We start from the raw sequence: 21107 nt of genomic DNA on the forward strand, positions 1-21107 counted from the left end.
GAAGTGAAGGAGGGTAGGGGGCCGAGAACGGGAATGACCTTGGTTTGATCTCAGCCTTTACCAGCTCTGTGGCATTGAACATTCCATTTACCTTCTCTGTACCTCACTTTCCATATGTAAGGGACAAGAAGACCAGGTTAATATCTTGTCCCTTGCAAGTCCAGACATTTTATTTTTAATAACTTTCTGACTAAATATACTCATGTTTGGTCAAAAAAATCAGAAGCATAAATAAAAGGCAAATACAGAAATAAAAATCACCTTAGTTCTACCTCCTGGATGATAACTTGATGGTTTCCAATACCTATACACATTAGTGCTGTTAAGAATCAAATTCATGTAACATATTTTGGTGAACAATTAATCTGTAGGTTGCATGGAAGGAATATAAAAAGGAATAAACGTAGTCTCTGCCCTCATTACATCTTTATGTGTCAGGCACGTCCCTTGAGAGAGAGAAGTCCTTCAGCCTGTGACTTAAATCTGTCGAGTTTTAATGACATTTGGTGATGCAACTTTGATCATATTTGAAAGTGTTTTCCCCCTGAATGTTCTCTCTTTTCTGATTATGCGCAGGAGGGCAGGCATGTCAGAACTGATGAAGGAAGCAGCTTGTCTGCTTTGAGTCTCACCTGCTCCTCCTCGGGCCACACTGCCACCTCTGCCGAAGGCACAGTGAGCAACATGACGGCCGCAGAGCGGGAAGGATGGAGAGGTGGAGAAAGCTTTAGGAGTACCTGACTCCTGAAGCCACCCTTTCTGTGTGGAAGCCACCCTTCCTTCCCTGGGACAGCTCATCTGCAGAGGCAGCAGCCAGAAATCCTAGAAATCTGACCCAATATAATGAAAGAGATGAGAGAGCAGGGAGGAAGGGTAGGACTGTTGAGAGACTCAGACTTATGTAGATAGAATGTGTTAATAAAAGTCACTTACCTTTCATCCATTGTGCTAGGGATGCTATATTTATTTATGAACTTTTTTGTGTATGTTCGACCCTAGTTTGAAAGTGGAGATTTGTGGTCCCTACCTGGCAGAATGCCCTGATTATACAACACCATCCCTGTAACCTCGCCCTAGTTCAGGGGAATCTGGGTCTGCAGCTGAAGCAATTAAGAGCAGTTTTCTGGCAGTATACGCACTTCCCTGAATGTAACATTCCCACACCCCCTTGATCAATTGCAGTGATACATACTCTATTTTTTCTACCACCAATTTTCAGTGTGATTTTTTAAAAATTAAGCTTAGATAAATGTCCATTGCCATTCCATTATTTGAACAAGATCCTCCCCCAACCCCTGCAAATGGAAATTGCCTTCAGAGGTACGAGAAAGACATGAAAACTCAGACACAGACAAGAGTATGGTGATTACCCAAGGGAAAGGGGGGAGTAGAGAGAGGGTGAAGGAGGGGCAAATGGTGATGGAAGGAGACTTGACTTGGGGTGGTGAACACACAGTGCAATATACAGATGAGGTAGGATAGAATTGCACACCTGAAACCTATCTAATTCTATTAACCAGTGTCACCCCTATACATTCAATAAGTAAATTTTTTAAAAAAGAAGAAACAAATATTACTAGTGATGTGCATTTGATGCTTCCTATTTCTCAAGGTCTTTAGGCCTGACGGTAATTTATTTGGGTGTTATCCAGAAAAGCAGTTAAAGAAAAATAAACAGCATCCAAGGCTGAAAATCAATTTCAGATTGTAAATGGAGAAGGAACTTCAAATGCCGTGACAGAAATAGAACTTGGAAAATCTGCCTTGCTCATAAAGTGACGCAACATGTAGCAGGGGAGTTTGGTGGTGTTCAGCTTGGGGGGAGGGGAGGCTCAGGAACAGCGTGCTAGCTGCCTCCAGGCATTCCCTGTGGAGGAGAGGTTCCATTTTTTTTCTATGTGCGTGCGATGCACAGGGGTTGGACTAATAGATTAGTATGTGAAAACTATAGAGAGACATACTTTTCTATTTTATAAAGAGACAATTCTAGAGAGCTGTGCAAACAGAGAGATCTGCAGAGGGCGGTAGGAAGTTTCTTGTCACGGCACAGAGGCTGGGAGACTGCTTCTCTTGTTTTTTTATTTCACTCTTCCTCTTGCTGGCTGTTCTCCAACCCTGCTTCTCTTTTTCAGTTCCCCAAAGGAGTCAAGCTCCTTTCTTCTCTGCCTGGAATGCACATCCTCCCCTGCCCTCTCAACCTCCCCAACAAAATCTTGCTCTCCTTTAGGTCTTTTCTGACCTTATCTACAGAAGGTCTTACTATGCCATAAGACCTTGTGTTTTTCCTTTACAGCACTTTAAATTTATGCATATGTATATGTGTGCGCACACATATATGTATGTCACATGTATGTCATACATATCACATATACACATGTTTGTATCAAACAACACAAATACAATTTGTGTGACCATTTGTTTAATATACATTTCACTACCAGAAGGTAAGCTTTGCAAGAAGTACCATGTCTATTTTGGTCATCCCGCTCTTCTGTTGTGTATAGAGCTCAGTAAGTGCTCAATGAATGTGTCAAATGGATGAATGAATTAATGTGATTCAAGCACCACAGTGTCTTGATTAGTACTACTCTAAGAATGGGACATGAACCACTTACAGATGATTTAATGGGGCCCGAATCCAGCATTAAATAATATTGTATCATCTTGTGTGAAAGTAATTTTTGTCGATTTACTTTTAATCCTGCTGATTTTGTGAAAGAGAACAGTTTGGTTCAGTGACAGTCTTTAATCAGTTCAAACATTTGCTGATTCTTCTTGTCAACACAGAGAGGAATCAGGCCTAGCAAGCATCCCTGTCTGGCTGGAATTTAATAATGTGTTTTGTTTTTATTGCATCATTCATTGGTTGCCTTTTGTTTATGGCAATTGACACTGATTTTTCCTGGAAGTGATCCAAAGATTTCTTTTAAAATAAAACTAAGTAAAATTGTGAGTTTATTTAATGAAAAATATTAAGGAAATAGTAGTACTGTCACAATATGATATTTTGGATTTTGGAGGGTCTGAAATTCTGGAACCACCTGGTCCCCGGCTCCCAAGAGTCCATCCCAAACCTACATAGGTCTATGACAAAGCAATGCAACACAGTCAGTTTCAGAAAGCTAATTATTTGCTGTCATTCTGATAACGTGTCCTTTGGATATAAACTATCCTGTTTCAAAAATAGGTAGTGGTATTTTTTAAAAAGCCCTCAGCTTGGTGAAATAAAGTATTGGCAGCCCCATATTGCTTCTTCCCTTTCAATTTTGTAGAGATAGGTGGTAGTGTGGGGAATCAGTGTCCTGTGCCTCGGAGTCCAGAAGTCTGGGGCCCACTGTGGCCCCTTTGTGGTCCCCTCCAGTGCAGAGTGGATTTGGCGGTTGCAGGTGAACTCTCGTTGCCCCCTGTGTGAGCAGCTCTGGAGGCAGATCATCCCAGGTGTGTGTGCGTGTGCACGTGGGCACACTGGTCCCCGACGTAAATGCGGATGTATTATACCACCCTTTCTGTTAAAGGATTCGTGTTTTCCATTTATTCCATGTAGGGATTCCAAGTACCATATTTATAATGAAAAGGACATGTAAATAATGTGTAGAGACAATCAATAGTGTGTGAGGGGTGCCACAGGGAGAGAGGTGGTTGGGGGAAGGGAGGCAGTAGCCAGTTCCCGTAGCAACTTCTTGCATTGGAGACGGGAAAGGGATGGGAGGGACCTGAGGGTGGTGGCTGCTAGGCAGTTGTCTGGCTGGACATTCTGAGGGCAGCAGCCTCCCCATGTCCTGAAGTGGGATGTGAGAGGCTGGACAAGGAGGACAGCGGTGTTGGCAGGCTGCTCGTCTGTGGAAGGACCCAAAAGTCAAGTGCTACTGAGAACCAGGAGGCCTCTACCAACAGAAGGTAGCCTACTGCAGCGTGGCTGTCACTGTGCCTTTTCCTGCTGCTTGTGTCTGTGCTGAATTTGCCTTGCCCAGAGAACTCAAACCCTGGGACTAAGACTCTTAGACCCCTGTTGGAAGCTCAGCAGAGATATTAAGACCAGAGAGATTATGGCTTTACTGATTGTATCAGCTTTGGCAACACCCTGATTGAAAACATCTAAAGAACCAGACCTATAAAGTGACTTAAGCTGGATGCAACCCATGGTCAGTGTTTCGACTTTTCATTTGAAGCTGCTGCCTGTAATGACCTTGTGACTGTGGCTGGTGTTGTCTGTCACCTCTGAGCCGGTTGTTCGTGCTCTGTGTGTGCGTGCTCATGGGAACGAAGTCCGTGGCTGCTGTTGATGTTCAGCTCTGAGTCATGTAATCAAAGGCCAGCACCTTCAGCTTCACAAACCCTGGAGCACCTGTTATTTGTCAAGCAACATGGGCGGGCGGAGTGCTCTGTAAATGGTTTGTGTCTGCGTCTACTCATGCATACAACTCACATTCACAGCAGTATCATGTAGGTAGAGTGCTGTAAGAAAGGGATCAACAAAATACTCACAGAGGAAGAAATTTAACTATAGGTGGAGAAATTAAGGAAGGCCTTATTGAAGAGACAGCTGACCTGGGCGCCAAGAAGATGGCTTGGGTGGAGGGGAGATGGTAAAAATGTTCCATCCTGAGGAAAAAAAAATGCCTGAGTGAAGGGATGGGAAATATTTTTGTTTGGGGAACGGTGCCTGGTACATACCCTACATTTGCACATGGCACTTGGGTACTAGTGTTGGTGAGGGATGTCTTCACACTGTCGGGGAGTGCTGCACAGTAGTGGCAGGAGGTGGACGGTGGAGGCGGGTAGACGCCACAGGGCAGTGCGAAAAGTCAGGAGCCAATGCAGATCAACAGCTGGAGGAATTTAGACCTCCTTTATGGTCATCAGTTAATAAATGTGTTTGTAAAGAAGGTTCTGGTAGACATGCACTTTGCTTTACGTATTGCTTTGCTTTTACATTTGGAGGGATGCATTAAGAACATTGAAGACTATTTGACAAGTGACTAAATGAATGATACGTCCACCAGTATGATTTTCTCTAATACTAAACCATGGTCCACAGAACTATATTTTGTTTTTTAAAAGTCAAGCCCTGGCTGGGTATCTCCATTGGTTAGAGCGCTGGCCTGATATAAGGTTGAAGGTTCAATCTTGTGTGTGCCCAGGTCAGGGCACATACAAGAAACAACAAATGAATTCATAAATAAGTGGAACAACAAACTGACATCCTACTCACTCTCTCTTTCCCCTGTCCTTCTTTCTCTAAAATCAGTAATTTAAATAAATAAATTTAAAAATAAATAAAGTCAGAATTCATTTTACTGTAACCTGCTTAAAGATAGTGCCCTACTTTAAAGTATGTATTCCATCACAAAAGGTGATCTTTTTTCCAAAATAATCCAAATGTCGCACTTTTAAATTAAGAACAAACTGAAGCCAGTGAGTGGCACTACAGACCCACCCTCTCCACTGTTCATCAGTCTGCTTTCAACAGAGTGGGCCTTCTAAGTGCTTGCCACCAGGTGGTGACAGCGCTGTCTGCGTGGTTTAGCTTGCCTTTTATTTATTATTTGCAAAGCACAGCCCCTGTTCATTACAGGGAAGATCAGGAAGCGTGCTGGGGAGGAGCAGGTGGGAGCCACGTCATCCCACCATCCCTAGATAATCAGTGCTGAAGTCCTGGCATGTCACAGCCCTTGTTGCAAACTGACATAAGCGAGTTCTGTAGTTCACGATTGATAAGGTCACTTTTGGTAGATATTAGTAGCCATCAGTGATTCCAGATCCTTGGAGGTGGGGACTGTAGGTCTCTGCCATCACAACCTCTCCAAGGGGCAGAAGATAAAGCAAAGGCAGGGACAAAGCTGCATCAGGTAGGCCCACAGCCTGTGTTGGAAACTTCTGGTGAGACCCAGGCACCTGGCCTTCCAGGCACTCTGACAGCACTTGGCTTGAAAGGCCCTGGTGTGCGTAGTGGCAGCAGAGTGGCTGTGGGACTCATCTAACAGCACAGACTGGCTCAGGCCGCAGGGTTCACCATCACACAGGGTTGGAGGGACTTCAGCTGCTGGGCTCACTGAATTCTCATACCCTGGTTGCAGAAGGCAGAATTACCTTTTCAGCATTTCAGGCAGATCTGTATATTTTTAAACCTGTCTTTTTAGTGGTTAAAATAATTTCTAACATCCATTACTTATTAACAAACTCTCTGATATTGAGCAAAGATAAAAGTAGTTGAAGATTTATAATAACCACCTCTGGAGTGCTAACTTTTGATTAGTCTTTCAAACGCTAAATAACTGCTTTTAGGGTAGAAATTAAAATTCACACATCTGTATATCCATTATGCTGGAGTGTTTGGAAGAGAATTTGAGACACTTCTTCAATTTCTGTTTGAGTGTGAGTGTGTTTGTGTATGTGCATAAGTTTAACACTTCAATTTTTGTTCTCTGTATTGCTTAACAAAAGTGGAATTACATGCTGTATCTAATTTTGTATCCTACCTTTGCCATTAGTAACATGTTATGAATATGATTCCAAATCAGTACTTTTGTGTTATCAGTTTTAATGACTGCATAGTAGTTCACTTTATAACATGATTTAGCTCACAGCTCACTAGAGTGGAAATTTGTGAGTCATGTGACTTTTGCTGTGATGGGCATCCCTGTAAAGATCATCCTTGTTCATGTTTCTTTGTGTACTTGTTTGTTTTATTAGGATACATTCCCAGAAATGAAATTGCTGAGTCATAAGGTATGTACATCAAAAGATGTTTTAAACAAAGTTTCAAATTACTCTTTGAAAGAATGTAGCAATCTGTACTCCCACCAGCATCTGCTTTCTTAAGTGCTCTCCCACACTGGAGAGAATATTTAAAAACATTTGCCCATCTGATGGGTAAAAAATGTTCATTCATCCTACTAGTGAAGTTGGACTTTTAAATATATATATTTGCTATTTGCATTTCTCCTATTTTATAGATTCAAATATTGGAAGTTCAGGAAAATTAATCCTCCATGTATTTCCTGTCCCTACCAGTGGCTAGATGCCTTAAAATTATTTGTTAGGTTGGGAAACATAAAGTCAGCATAAGTGTTTTAAATCATTACATTTTCCTAATTGAAGCCGCTGTCTAAAAGTGGGGTGGTGTTTCCGCCGTACCACTCCCGGTAGTGCCCCAAGGATCAGGTCCGTGTTGCTTTTACCCTCCCCCTCGGGGAGGGTGGGGTGAGCAGGTCATCTGCATTTAAACAACACACTCTAAAGCAAGAGTTTAAAGTTAATGAATTAACTTGATAGATGTGGACTGCCAAAGAGACCATTTAACCACCAGAGGGATACTTTCTCAGCAGAATTATCTAGTTTCCTTGTGTACAATTGATTAAACTAACCAGAAAATTGCTCTATATGCAGCTCATTTGCTGATTAGCTGTTCTGAAGAAGATGTTTCTAAATTATTTAGACATACGAAGAGAGGAGTAGCTTCCCAATGCAGGCGACCCTCTACCCCGTGGCCACCAAAGACCTTACACCTCCCTCCACCTCCTCCTGTTCCCTGGTGTTCAAAATTGCTTTAAAAAAAGATGGGCCCTCCAAATAGAGAATTTTCATTTCAAGCCAGGGCCTGAAACTAAAATACGGTGGAAGGTAAGAATGACTGTAAGTTCACACTGAGGTATAAATGACCGACTTTAGGTCTTTCTGAGAGAAGGATCGGTTCCAGAAAGGGGATGCGGTAAGTGAGAGCCACCAAGAAGGAAGAACCAGAAAGGAGAGGCTGGGGCACCGGGCACCACCATTTGCCTGCTTTTCAGGGACCATCCCCATCGTTCCACTGGTATTTGTGATGGAACATTTTGTGAATAATTGGCATTTTAACTACTTCATGTAGCTCATTCTGTTGCTAGACTTTTTTCTCTCCCCCTGCCTCTCCGGCCACACTAACCAAGTTCTAGTAGCTATTTAGTGACATTCTGGTTTCTAATTCTTTAATAGATGCTGTCCTTTAAAGGAATGTATGTCTGCTCTGCAGATGCTTCCCTACTGGGAAAGAAAAAGAAACTTTCGACTCTTGAAAGTCCCTGGTCCCCTTTTCCTGCAGCGTCCTTATCTCAGTGAACAACCTCCTTCCCTCGTGGTTCCACCTCTCACTGCATTGCCTCCACTGCTGTTCTCATCATGTCCTCCCTGCCGAAACCCCCCAGCTCTGCTCTGCTGCTGCTTCAGAGTCTTCCTTAAATTCCATCTCTGGACGTGTATGCCTCCTGTATTCAAGCAACTTTGAACTGTTTCTGGACATACCACCACCTGTATTTTTTCTTTTAAATTTTTTTTCTGATTTCAAAAATAACCCATGTTCAATATGTAAAATTCCAACATTAAGGAAAGACCTTACATTAAGGAAATGCCAAAGATCGTGTCTGTTTTAGTATTCCTCTGTGCTACTTGCACAAACCTCTCTAATTAGCATTAGAGCATGCACCAAACTAACCGGAACACACTCTGTCTCACCCACGAGCCATGTCTCTTCACATTGGTGCTCCAGCCCTGAGTGTGGTACACACTCAGGTACACAGTGCATGCGGAGTAGATGCTTGTCACCTGAAGGAGCAGGGAGTAAGACAATCCATGGAAAACATGCCAAGTTACATAAGCACCTGTAATAGATACTGGTGTGACCTATGGATTTTTGGTTTTTGCTTAGCCTTCTTTACGAGGATGGCTTTGCACGGACTCTCCTACAATACCAGGCCCTAAACAGAAACTCTAATGCCAGTGAAATTCACCCTCTCCTGGATGATTTGGTTTCATAGCCATTAGGACCTATTTAGTTCCTCAAACAAAGTGAGTGCAGGAGCCTGGGAAGCAGTTATTAACTGAGGGAGATTGGCTTAGCAGTGTGATTTGTTGCCATGTGTGTTTATTATCCTCTGGCTCTGTGCTCATGAAGTCAGTATCCCTGGCATTCTGCTGAACCAAGCAATCTGGTGAAATAAGGAGTGAAGTCAGTCACTGTGCGAGTTCCAGAATCTAACAGCAGCAACAAGAACAGCTGCCATATATCGAGTGCCTCCCATGTATTGGGTGTTTTAAATGCTATTTAATCCTCATAAAAACCCTATGAGGAAAGCATTGTTTCCCCCCATGTTCCCGATGATGTTCAGCCTCAGGGAGATAAACTTTCCAAGGTCTCACAACTATTAAGTGGTAGTGTCTGACTTTGAATCTCAGTCATTTTGCTTTTAAACCATCTTTACTCTTTTTGTTTTTTAATTTTTTTAATCCTCACTTGGGAATATATTTAGGGGGAGAGAGAGGGGGAATGACAAGAGAGAAATACCAATCAGTTGCCTCTTATACACGCCCTGACCAAGAATCAAACCTGTGACCTCGGTGTACAGGATGATGCTCTGACCCACTGAGCCACCGGCTCCATTCTCTTTCTTGATCATCTTTCTTTGTCTCCTAACCCCCAAAATGGTCTTTCAGCTATGGAACAGGAAAAGTAGATCATCTGATAGAAAAGTTTGGAGTCCCAGATTCTCTTGTTTATTGAAAACATTATTTGAATCCTCAAAAAAAACACAAAAACCCCACCCAATCTTCACATTGTTTTATTCTCCTCTTCTAAAATCACAGACCCCTGGAGGCGGGGCTCAGGCTCACTAGTTCACATTCTTCTCAGGGAGGAGCAGCCGGGCGTGACTGTGCTACCCATTCTCACTTGCCATCGGAGTGGAAAGGCTTCCAGATTTCACTGCATGAATGAAAAAGTCTGGTGCTGCTTTGGATATATATGGACACAGAGCTCGAGTGTAACAGAATTAAACACAAGAGGGAAATTGCAAACTAGAACCAGAAATGTACGTATAGGCTTGGCCCTGGACCCTGTGAGGACACACAAATTGCCCCAAAGCTGTGTTCCTGCTGTGAGTCTACAGGAGAGCTTGCAGGGCTCTTTTTGATCATGCTGACCGCTATTCCAAATGGTCAAACATTTCCTTCATGTTACCGATGTGTAGAAAAGGGGATATGTGTTCATTATTGGTTATCTGATTTTTAAAGGAAATTCTTTGCTTGTTACACGTTATATTGCATCAGACTCCAGTGGACCATGTTAGCGTTCTGTAATCAGACAGGTTGTTATATCTGCAGTATAACTTACTATCACTCATATTAGATTCAGTACATAAAAACTATAATGGCACATTGTTTCAGGTCAGATTTTTGTCACCAAATGATTTACACACTTAGGAAAGAACTTTCAATTTTCAAAACATTGGCAGGGGATTTGAATTACAGCTAAGAATCATGGGCCTATAATTTTATCTGTTTTTGCACATGTAGAAGCTGAGCTCGTGGACCACCAATAATATGTTTGACAGCAGACCCTCATGCTCCTTGTGAAAAGCAAGTGAAACAGTCTGCACTGAGCAGTCTGCCCCCTGGACATTTAGGGGCCAGCTGGCCACATTCTTGTGGATGTGTCCCTTTGGCAGCCTGCGTCAGTTCCAAGCCTGACAGCTCTCAGGGGTGGCGAGTTCTGCTGGATGTTCTGGTCCATCCCCACCCCAACCAGTTCCTCAGCCACATGCCCTTGTTCTCTCCCAAGTGCACTGGAGAACAGTCTGTCTCCACCATCGTCTTTGTGAGCACGGTTACACCTCACACTGCTCAGGAGGCTGCTTTTCTGGATGTCACCCACTCCCTGAGCCTTTGTTTCTTGGCTTTGGAAGCCTTCACCATGGAAACTATTTGGGCTCATCTCATTCCATTCCCAGGTGGTCTCTGAGGCTTTGCCCACATGGTGCCACACTGAAAACTGCAGTCTGGCTCACTTGCTTTGCAAGTTTTAATTGCTTATTTTGGCTTGCGGCACAATCCAAGGATTTTTTCTGCAGAGGGATGGGTTTCACCAAGCCTGGGGACCAGGCTGCTGTCTCTCACCCTGCTCAGTGTGAGACACACGCACTTCTTATACCCACTATGATGCCTCATGGTTTCCAAAGCCATTCTGAAATTAGGACAGGCCAGAGCCAGATGGTTTGACAAACTCTTGTTACTGCTTCCACTTTGGTTCCTTTAGGTCTCTTAAGTTTTGTTTAGCTATTGCTTTTCTGGTTTGTGGAGTACATCAAGCAATGAGTGTCTCCAGAAACTATACCATGAACTGTCTGGCTGTTGTTGCTGGTGGCTGGAGATTGACAGCTGGTACTATCAGCTTATCCCATCACCCGATTTGTCAGAGAGCAACATCCATGCCAAGTGGCTTCTGTTTGGGCCAAGAGTCTTCAATCAGCCCAGTGACTTAAATCACCAAGGAAACTATATGCGAGACCTCAGGACTTACAACCTACTCACAGGCTGTGAGGTTTTCTCCGGAATTCTTGCTGGCAGTTTACTCCTGTAACCTTCCAGATTTCTGGGGTGTGCAAATCTTTCAACTTTTCAATAAAATCCACTTTTATGCATGAAAGCCCTTAAACAGGGGCTTGAAGAAGATGGGCTTTAAGAGATCCATGAACTTCTGGAAATTGTATGCACTTTTTGTATGTATGTGTATGTGGGCATTTTTTTGTGGGGAGAAGCTTACACTGGGTTCTTAACATCATATTCTAAAGCAGTGTGGCCACAGAAAAAGCATTTAGTCTTCTGAGCCTTTGGAAAATGAGAATAATACTAGATTTTACCCCACTTATTTGAATGAGGATACAATGAGAAAATGCATATAAACTGCCTACTACAGTATCCATAGCATTTAAGAAATGTTAGATATCATTATTTGTCTGACTCTGTGATCCTCAAAAAGTTAAACTATGTAACTTCCTTTTATCCCTTAGAGTTAGGTAGCTGATATGTAATCAGTAATAATTTTCAACATTTTTACAGCCCTTTATGCTATACAAAGAATCTTCATAGTACTGCCTCACATGATCTTCCCAGCATCCTTGTTGGTAGGTGGGAGAGACTGCATCACTGTCCCTTGTTACAAAGGAGGAAACCGGGACTCAAGGGAGACCAACAGCTTCCAGCCAGTAAGGCTTAGGAAAATGGCTCCTGCTCATGGTCTGGTGGACAAATAGATCATAAGGCAAACAATTACCATACAGAGTGTGATGAGTGCCTTACCCTGGACATGTTCAAGCAGTTGGGAGGGTCAGGGAAGGCTTCCTGGAGTAATGACACTTAATCTGAGCTCTGAAATGTGGTTAGGAATAGGCCAGGCAGAGAGTGGCTGCAAGCTGTTGCACGTAGAGGCAGCAGCAAATGCTAATTCCTAAAGGCAGGGAGACCATGGGCCAGGAGCATCCTGGCAGGACGGGATGCAGAGGAGTGCAAGCCTAAGGGGAAGGGCAATTTCCTGTACCCCTAGAAACAAGATGATGTCTGAAGAAAAAGGAGAGCAATAGAGAACTAAGTTTGGCTTTGTGGACATACCTGCAAACCATGCAACCATTCAAAATAATTCTGAGGAAGTCCAGCACTGGGAATGTGTTTGGTATGTTAAATGAGGAAGAATATGCATAAAATGGCCCAGATGATAGCCATGATTTTGGAGAGGGGAAGGGACGGGAGGGGAGGGGAGGGGAGGGGAGAGGAGGGGAGGGGAGAAAGAAAAGGCAATGCCAGTCAGCGAGCAAGGCTCCTTTTAGGATCCAGAAGGGATGAAGCAGGGAAATTAAATAGCCAGAGAGGTGACAGCTGACATAAGTGGGTATCAGACAGAAATGGCCATTTGACCTGGCTTATTACTATTTGGAATCTGGTGCTTTTGGAAAATTGCCTGGCTCCTTCCACCAATATCAAAGGCTTTGCTTTGCTCTGAATATGTTTTTAAGCAGTTAGTGGGGAACTTTCCCTTCCGTGCAGGTCAATGAGAAAAAAAGCAGCATGCTGCCACCAGATTGGTGTCAATAAGCAGCCTTTACTTGCTACTCTTTATGTATGTCCTGTGTATTTCTAAGGTCTGTCCCTTCTGAAGGCAGCCTCAGACACAGAGATAGTTAACAGTGTTGTTTAGCTCTGACCAGTGTGGCTCAGTCAAGCTTCATCCCACAGAGCAAAAGGTCACTAGTTTGATTCCTGGTCAGGGCACACGCCTGGGTTGCAGGTTTGGTTCCTGGTTGGAGCGCGTATGAGAGGCAGCCAATCGATGTTTCTCTCACTCTCTTTCTCCCTCCCTTTCCTTGTTCCTAAAAATAAAGTCTTTTTGAAAAATCGTGTTTACAGTATGATGTATGGTATGTGCTTTAAAACGCTCCATCATTTACACAATGTGTGGGAGGAAATGAAATAAGAAGGGTAATAGATGTATGGGATTCCTTATACTATTCCCCTTACCTCATTCATGTTTGAAATTTTTCATGAGAAACAAATTCTTAAATAACATTTAACAGACTGAAAACAAACTACCAGAAACAAACATGTAAAACCGTACATGACAGCCAGGCCCAGATGCATGGCCCTCTTTGGACCCTGGAGTTCAGTGGAATGGGAGCCGATGAGCCAGGGGAGCAGAGGTGCCCAGAGGTGGCAGCTGTCCATGGACAGTTGGCTTCCCTCAGCTTCCAGCGTATTACTTCAAGAGCTACAAATTGACTAAAGCACCTAGTTCACCCATTGCTTTCCACGCTGCTGATTATATGTTTGGTTAGAAGTTAGGAAACTATCCATTTTCTCATCCATCCATTCATTCAGCAACTGCTTACTGAACACTGTTCTAGAAGCTGGCACTGTGGCAGATGAGGCCTGTGCTCAGGTTGGGGCCACACTCCACTGTAGGGAGACTGACGGCTGGCATGTGCGTGTGTAAATAAGCACGGCTATTTCAGGTGGGGTCAGGGAGCGCCACAAGGAACCGTGCACAGGAGGATGATATGGGGGTCAGGAAGACACCAGAGCCACATTAGGTTGGGCGATTAGAGAAGACCCCTCTGAGAAGGTGCTATTTGAGCTGAGTCACAAAGGATGAGAAGGAGCCAGCCGCTACTATCTAGGGGAATGGCTGTCCAAACAAAGGGAATTGCAGAGCAGGGAAGCAACCTCAACCTGGTGAAAGAACAGTGTGAGCACCCTGCCAGGCCAGGTGTGGGCTCTGCCTCTGGTGGCTTTCTTCCTTGTCTTTACTCCCTCTCTTCTCTCCTCGTTCCTTTGAAAATTTGCTTCTTCCCATAGGTCAGCTCATCTTTCTGGGTTCCACTTTCCAGTCATTTGTCTTTGTGGGTCGCCTCTGAGCTCCCAAAGGTGTTCCACTTTGACTTTGGTTGAGGAGCCCTATACTGCCAACATGAGACCAGGCTTACAATGCAGTGAGATTTGCTTGGATTAGGGTTGTAACTCACTGTCAGCAGAGTGTTATTGCTTTGTAAATGAATTGCAAGCCTAAATTCAGCCCTCAGTCCTTTAAAACACACCTTTAAATCTCGTATTTTTTCCCAAATTGAATCAGAGATGTTTAGTTGTAAAAGGAATCTTAGGTATTATATAGTAATGAGGTATGTTTTATTTAAAAAAATGATTTTTAATTTAAAAGATGACAGGTCCCCATATTAAGGAGAAAAAGGGAAGGTGAACATTCCCATATACTGCTGGTTAGAGTAAAAATTAGTATTGGCATCAAAAATGTAGATGCCCTTTGACCAAAAAATTCCATCTCTAGGAGTTTATTCTAGAGGAATATGTGCAAAAGTTTGTCTGTAAAAAGCATTATGGTGTGTTAGATGGGACATGATCTAAATGTCAAACAATGGAAAACTGGTTAAATGAACTGTGGCACCTCTCTGGTGGAGTACCACATAGTCATTTGAAGTGCTATTGTAGAAGAGTAAATTCAATAGTATGGGAAGCTGTTTACATTACATTTTATGTCAGGAGTGCTTTTGGCTGCAACTAACAAAAAATTATTTACAGTGTCTGAAAGAAGTAGGGAGTACTTTTCACACATAATAAGAAGTTGGAGTGTAAACAGATGCTGGCATTGGTTCATTGGTTCGGCAACATCAGGACTACATTTCTGCAATATCTGTGAATTTTTTTTAAAGATTTTATTTATTTGTTTTTAGAGACGGGGGAAGGAAGGGAGAAAGCAAAAGAAACATCAATGTGTGGTTAACTCTCAAGCACCCCCTACTGGGGACCTGTCCCATAACCCAGGCATGGGAATCAAACTAGCGGCCCTTTGGTCCACAGACTGGCACTCCATCCAGTGAGCCACACCAGCCAGGGCTCTATAACTTTCTAATGCTTGACACCTCATGGTCACTGGAGGGCCGCTGCAGCTTCAGGCATTGAATCTACCTCCAGAGCAGAGAGGGAGTGAAGGTGGCAATTGCTACTTATCTCCCTTTTATCAGGAAAGTAAAAACTTTCCTGAAAGCCCCCTAGCTGATGTCTCTTTACATCTTATTGGATTAAACTATGTCATATGGACACCTCTGTTTACAAGGGATGTTAACAAAGTGAGTATTTAGCTTTTCAAAACTGTAGAGAATAGCCAGGTAGAGAGATGAGGGTCTGAGGTGAGTAGTGAGCACCCAGCTCAGAGGGTCGGCCACATAATATTAAACAAAAAATATAGTTGGCAGAATAACATTTACGACATGGTCCCATTAGAATATGTAAAATAAAATGGATAATTATATGAATTTTTTAAATAGAAATATTCCAAAAATGTATTCCTGAGTGATTCATTTTGCTTTATATTTTCAAAGTTTTCTACAAGAATACAAAGTTAAAATAACCTTCTCTTTAACTCTGTGTCAGCCACCTGGAAAGCCCTGATGCTCTGGGTGCTGGGATTACATGGAAAGGAAAACTCAAGGAAGTGGTGAGGTGCTTCTCCAAGTGCCACATCCACTTACAGGGTGGCTTGGCCAGGCCCAGGTGTGGCTGCATAGGGGTTTGCACTGTATTTTTTAATGTAATGCCATTGCTTTAGGTCTGGATGATTTGCAGAATGAGCATGGACTTTTAAAGCCTCCTAACCAACCAGATTTCAACTTCTTCTTCCTTCTATATTGTGCTGGCATTCCCTGACAGATTATTGTCTTCCCACATTCAAATTGCTCATACCTGAGGCTGCAGCTGTTCCATGCAGGCTCATCCATCCCTTGTCAATTGGTACCAAACAAATATTTGGTGTGAGATTCTGTTTTAGGCCCTAGGAATATAACAGTAAACAAGGCAGTCCTTAAAGAAGTTTACATAGACTTTGGAGGTAGGCAAGTAAATTAGCACTAACAACACAGGATCCCTGCTTTGGTAGGGAAGGCTTAGAAACATAACAGGGGTACTGACCTGGCCTTGGATGTTTGGAGAGGTGTATTCCATGGCAGATTTTCACAAGGAAGTCACTCTAAGCAGAGATGTGAAGAAGAAAGGGGTACTAACTAGGAAGAGGGGTACAGAAATGTAACAGGGTGCAGCCAAGAGGGGGGCCCCAAATAGGGATTTGGAATGGGGTCCAGAACTCAGGGTGTCCAGGAAGTATTAGAAAAATATGTAGGATGTCCTCCCCCCTTCCCCCCCACCACAGGTGTGGGTTGGGGGAAGGGACCCATGGAGCAGGGACATGCAGAGCTGTTTTGTACAGCAATAGCCTTGCAGCTAACCTCTGGCATGGTCATTTAACATATCTATAACCTTTAACTGGTTGCATAGATATGTTAAATAGCTGTGGCCATGCTTTGAGTCAGAGGGATGGAAGTGACTTCCACCCAAGATGTAACTGGGAAGCAGTTCCCCCTGATTACAGCACCTGCGTGAGAGCTTGGAGAAGATTGGCTCCATGCCATGGGGCCACACCTGTCTAGACTTACTATGGCAGCCCAGTGAAGCTGGAAGAATATGGGAATGCTGGCAGGTGTAACTGACTGTAGGAGGAGTCAGACATGGGGCTGCAGAGGAAGATTGGCGCAGGGATTTAAACCCAGACGCGGCAGCCATGCAAGGAGAGAATCACTCAGCTTTGCCAGAGTGGGGATCCCACAGCTTTGGCAAGAGTGAGGACCACATGGCTTTGGGGTGCTCCATTTTGCTATGTGCCTTAGGAAGCAAGAGAGACTTTCCCTGGAAGAAAAGGGGTGAACGGGGTCTTGCTGGTTGTCCATGAGAAGGTGCCACATGGCTTTGGATTAAGTGGGGATCCTGGTGGTGACAGATGATGGTGCCGGGATCCTGAATCACAGACTTCTACTTCTTTTCCTGAGATATGGTACCCCAGATTAGGGCAGAGGGAGAAGGAAGGACTGTGTGTGTCTGTGGGTATCCTAAAGGACTTTAATATTTTAATGAAGACATTAAGTCACAACTCTAAGTCTGTATAGCTTTAAATAAATATTTCCTTTCCTTTTCACAAATCTCTGACATTGAGAGATGTCTTTCCTCTGGTGGTGGGCATAGCAAACCTAGTGGCGGGTCTTTTCGGTAATAGTATATCGTACCCCCCACTTGGGTCTGTTCTGTAACAGAAAGACAAAGAAGAAAGGAAAACAATTACAACCTTTCCCAAAGTTTGTCTGAGGGATATGGGATAGTAATAGCTTTCCTGGGATAGTAAATAGGTTAAGGAATCTTAATGGGCTTTTGAGCGTCCCAAACTTTCTTCTCTTTTTTTTTCCACAACATGTTGCCAGACAGCTTTTCTCTAAAGCTCTCATGCTTTATAATGTTGTTTAGTCATTCTATTGAGTGTCACTGAATTGCATGAATAGGTGAATTAATATTTTTAATTCTCCTTTTCTTCACTATCACTTTTTATCACATTTTGTAGCAGAGTACAAATTGGGGATGTGGGGAGGGTGTAAGTCTGAGCACATTTTCTGGAACTGACTCTCAGTGTGGCCTTAGGTTCTTTCAGAAGCAATAATGTGAAGAAGTCAGACACAGGGGATAAAAAGATAAATTGGTTTTTAAAATTTTGTATATGTGGGTTTGAAAGAATTTTGAGTAACCCTGGGATTGTCTGTCTGTTTCTTGTCTGCAAGTTTACAGAGTGTGCTGCAAGACTGCAGTGCATACTTGGTCAGTAGAGAGTTGTTTAAACCCAGCATAAGGGTAGCATACCCAGTTTCCGATTTTCAGAAAAGTAAGAGATAGCTGCATCTCTTAAAATTTGTTCTGTCTGGATGAGGAGGTTTAGTTGAATAATTAACAGCACCTCGAAGAAGAGAAGCAGGATTGCTAGGAAATGTCTGGACCCCGCTCACCCCGGACTTGCCAGGATTCCAGCCTTCCATCTTCCCTGGGGGTTCCCCTGCTTCCAGTGCCCACTGCCACACGCAGGGTCATGCTTCATCTGTTCCAGCCTCTCATTGCCTTTTCAGGAGCTCTTCAGAGTTTAAACTGATTTTCCTCCCTTTCCTTCCTAAGTGGCTTTCTATGGGTGTAAAGGCAGGGTACTTGGAGCTAGGCTGAGTTTAAACCTGGCCTGTCACTTAGGAAATTTTACTTAACCTCTCTCAGATTCAACTGTCTCATCTAGAAAATAGGGATTATTAATATGTCTTCTAAGATTATTGAGTTTGAAATATAACGTGTGCAAAGCAGCATGTAAACCTGGTGTGTTGCAGGTGTTCAGTGAACACTTAAGGCTTCATTAGCTCCCCTTTGCCTATGAAATCAGGTCCAAGCCCCTGAGATCAACACCCTGGATTATGGGGTCCTAAGCACTTCATGACCCACCTTCTCCCTTTGTCTTCTACCCTGCCCAGCACTTCCTGCCCAACGCCCTGGACTCCAACTGCCTCACCAGGCTGCATCTCACTGAAACCAGAAAAGACGCTGGCATTTGGGCTGCCTGCCACTACCAAACCCTATAAGCAATGAGAGCTATTGAATCTTGATGGGCGCTTTATTCAGGTGGCCGGCAATCTGAGAAGATGGTGGGTTCATACCCTAACAGACCATCTTGTCTTTTCTTTCCAGGCCAAGGTTTTTATAGCAGAGAATTAACAAGGTGCAGTGAAAGCTTTGAAGTTCAGGGAGGATTGGGTGAAGGAAGCTGCAACATTCCTGTCCTGGGCAGTTAGCTGTTCCCAGGAGCCAGTGGTCCTTTGTCTCTCCCTGGAACAAAGGCCCGGATGCGTCCACTTGTCCCCAGGAGGTCGGCTGTTCTCCCAGGAGCCAGGATGGGCCTTATCTGTAGTTTCTGAAACAAAAGCTTTAACATACATATTACTTGCTAGGCTTATAACTTTTTACCTTAAACTAAAATTTTCCAACTCCTGAGTTCCCTATCATTCCCCCTCCTTCTGTATCACTGCCCCTTTGTCCTGCTGAAGTTCTGGTCATCCTTTAAGTCTGAGGCAGCAAAAGATGCCACAGCAAAGCCAACGTGCAGAGAGATGATTCTCTTTTCCTGACATCCAAGAACACACAAAACCAACCTGTGGTGACAGGTGTCGGAGACTGGGGGAAGGGGAGGGGTTGACTGGAAAGGGGCACGAGGGAACTTTCCAGAGCATTGCAAATGTTCTATATCTTTCTTGTAATTGTGACTACACAAATGTATGCAATGGTCAGAACTTATCAATCTGAATATTTAATATCTGTGCAATTTGTTGTATATTAAAAATACCTTTTTTTAAAAGCATGTATATTAGCCTCTGCAGGAAGCTTTCCCTGGGCTACCCGGCTGGATTTAAGGCTCTTTTTAGGGTCCCTACCTCCCCACACACATCCTACCATTGTACTCAGCACATAAATATCTCCTCTGTCTGTGTTTTGTGCTGCGTTAGTCTGCAAGCTTATACAAGGGACCAGACTCTTGCTATCTGTGTAATCTTAGGAAAGCTGCTTAGCCTCTCTGTGTTAGTATCTCCTAACGGAGCTATTGTGATAATAACATATTTATGTACAGGATCCAGCACATAGCAGGAACTCGATAACCATAGTCCAACAACAGGATGTAAAATTTACACTACACTCATATCTGCAAAGAGAGTGTGGCGCTATTTTTCTACAGCTAACTCAATCATCGTTTAAGCCCTTCTTCTCCTCCAAGCTAGATAACAGAGGAAAACCAAGTTTTAGTCCAATCTGATAACTTTGTCCCCTTCAACAACTGAAATAGACCCTTTAGGTAACTGAGTTTTTGTTTGGATGTCTCAGCTTTTCAGAGCCCCGTTCCCCACTCCAGCTCCTCTTTAGGGTGCAGTGGAGAGAGGTGGTTTGCATGACAATGCAGTGATGGGGAGAATGGGACCTCAAAGCCCAGATAAGCCTTCTGGGTCCCTGTTTGCACCTGGTATGGGATGCTCCCTGGAGAGGAGACTGAAAGGCATCTGGTGCTGTCTGGCTTTTCAGGGCATCATGTCAGCAACAACCAGTGGAGGCCTCGGACTTGGCATTCCCTACTGGCCTCCACGTCCCTGCACACTGCCCACCTACTTGCCCTGCAATACAAAGGGGCAGGGGGGGGAAAGCACAGTGATAATTGTGAGCATTATTCCTGTTTATTATCTTTGTACACCAGTATCTGGCATAATTTCTGGCAATAAATATTTAGTGCCTCAATTAATGTATATTAGCTCCCCATCCTCTTCTTTCTGATCCAGTTTCTCTTTTCCCTGGAAGAGGGGATAGAAAAGAGGCAGGTCTTTAGGGGCTCAGAGCAGCATTTGGGAGACAAGATACTTGATACTCAAACAGTATGGGATTTTAAACTTTTTAAATAAAATAATAACGTGAGAGAAATCTGCTCATATTCTCTAAAATTTAGTAAAGCCCTAAGAAATTTCAGTAAGCAACAATAATAATAAAATTTTTATTGCAGCTAACATTTGTAGAATGCCTTACAGTAATTTTTGCAGAGAACGGCACCTGGCTCACTGTGAGCACTCGCTGCTATCAGAGCTGTTATTTTATTTACTCCCTGTACCACTGTCCCTCTTTGGTAGAGAAGCTTGTGGTTTTATTCATAATTCCCACAGATGAGGAAACTGAGCCTCAGATAAAGTGACTGTGTAATACACAGTGGTGTTTTTGTAATTGAGTCAGAGCTTGAACTGCTCGCTGCACAACAGCCAGTAAGCCGAGTGACAAGGAGTTGGGGCAAGGAAAGCAACTTTATTTGGAAAGCCAGCAAGCTGAGAAGGTGACGGACTAGTGCCTTAAAGAACCATCTTGAAAAA

The 21107-nt window shown here is 43.5% G+C and overlaps 1 protein-coding gene across 1 annotated transcript in view; it reads left to right on the forward strand.

Moving 5' to 3' along the window:
* Positions 1 to 21107, forward strand: part of TMCC3 (transmembrane and coiled-coil domain family 3) — a 270396-nt gene that overhangs the window by 95084 nt on the left and 154205 nt on the right. The gene's annotated exons all lie outside the window — the stretch shown is intronic.

Source organism: Phyllostomus discolor, chromosome 2, assembly GCF_004126475.2.
Source record: "Phyllostomus discolor isolate MPI-MPIP mPhyDis1 chromosome 2, mPhyDis1.pri.v3, whole genome shotgun sequence".
NCBI classification, from domain to species: domain Eukaryota; kingdom Metazoa; phylum Chordata; class Mammalia; order Chiroptera; family Phyllostomidae; genus Phyllostomus; species Phyllostomus discolor.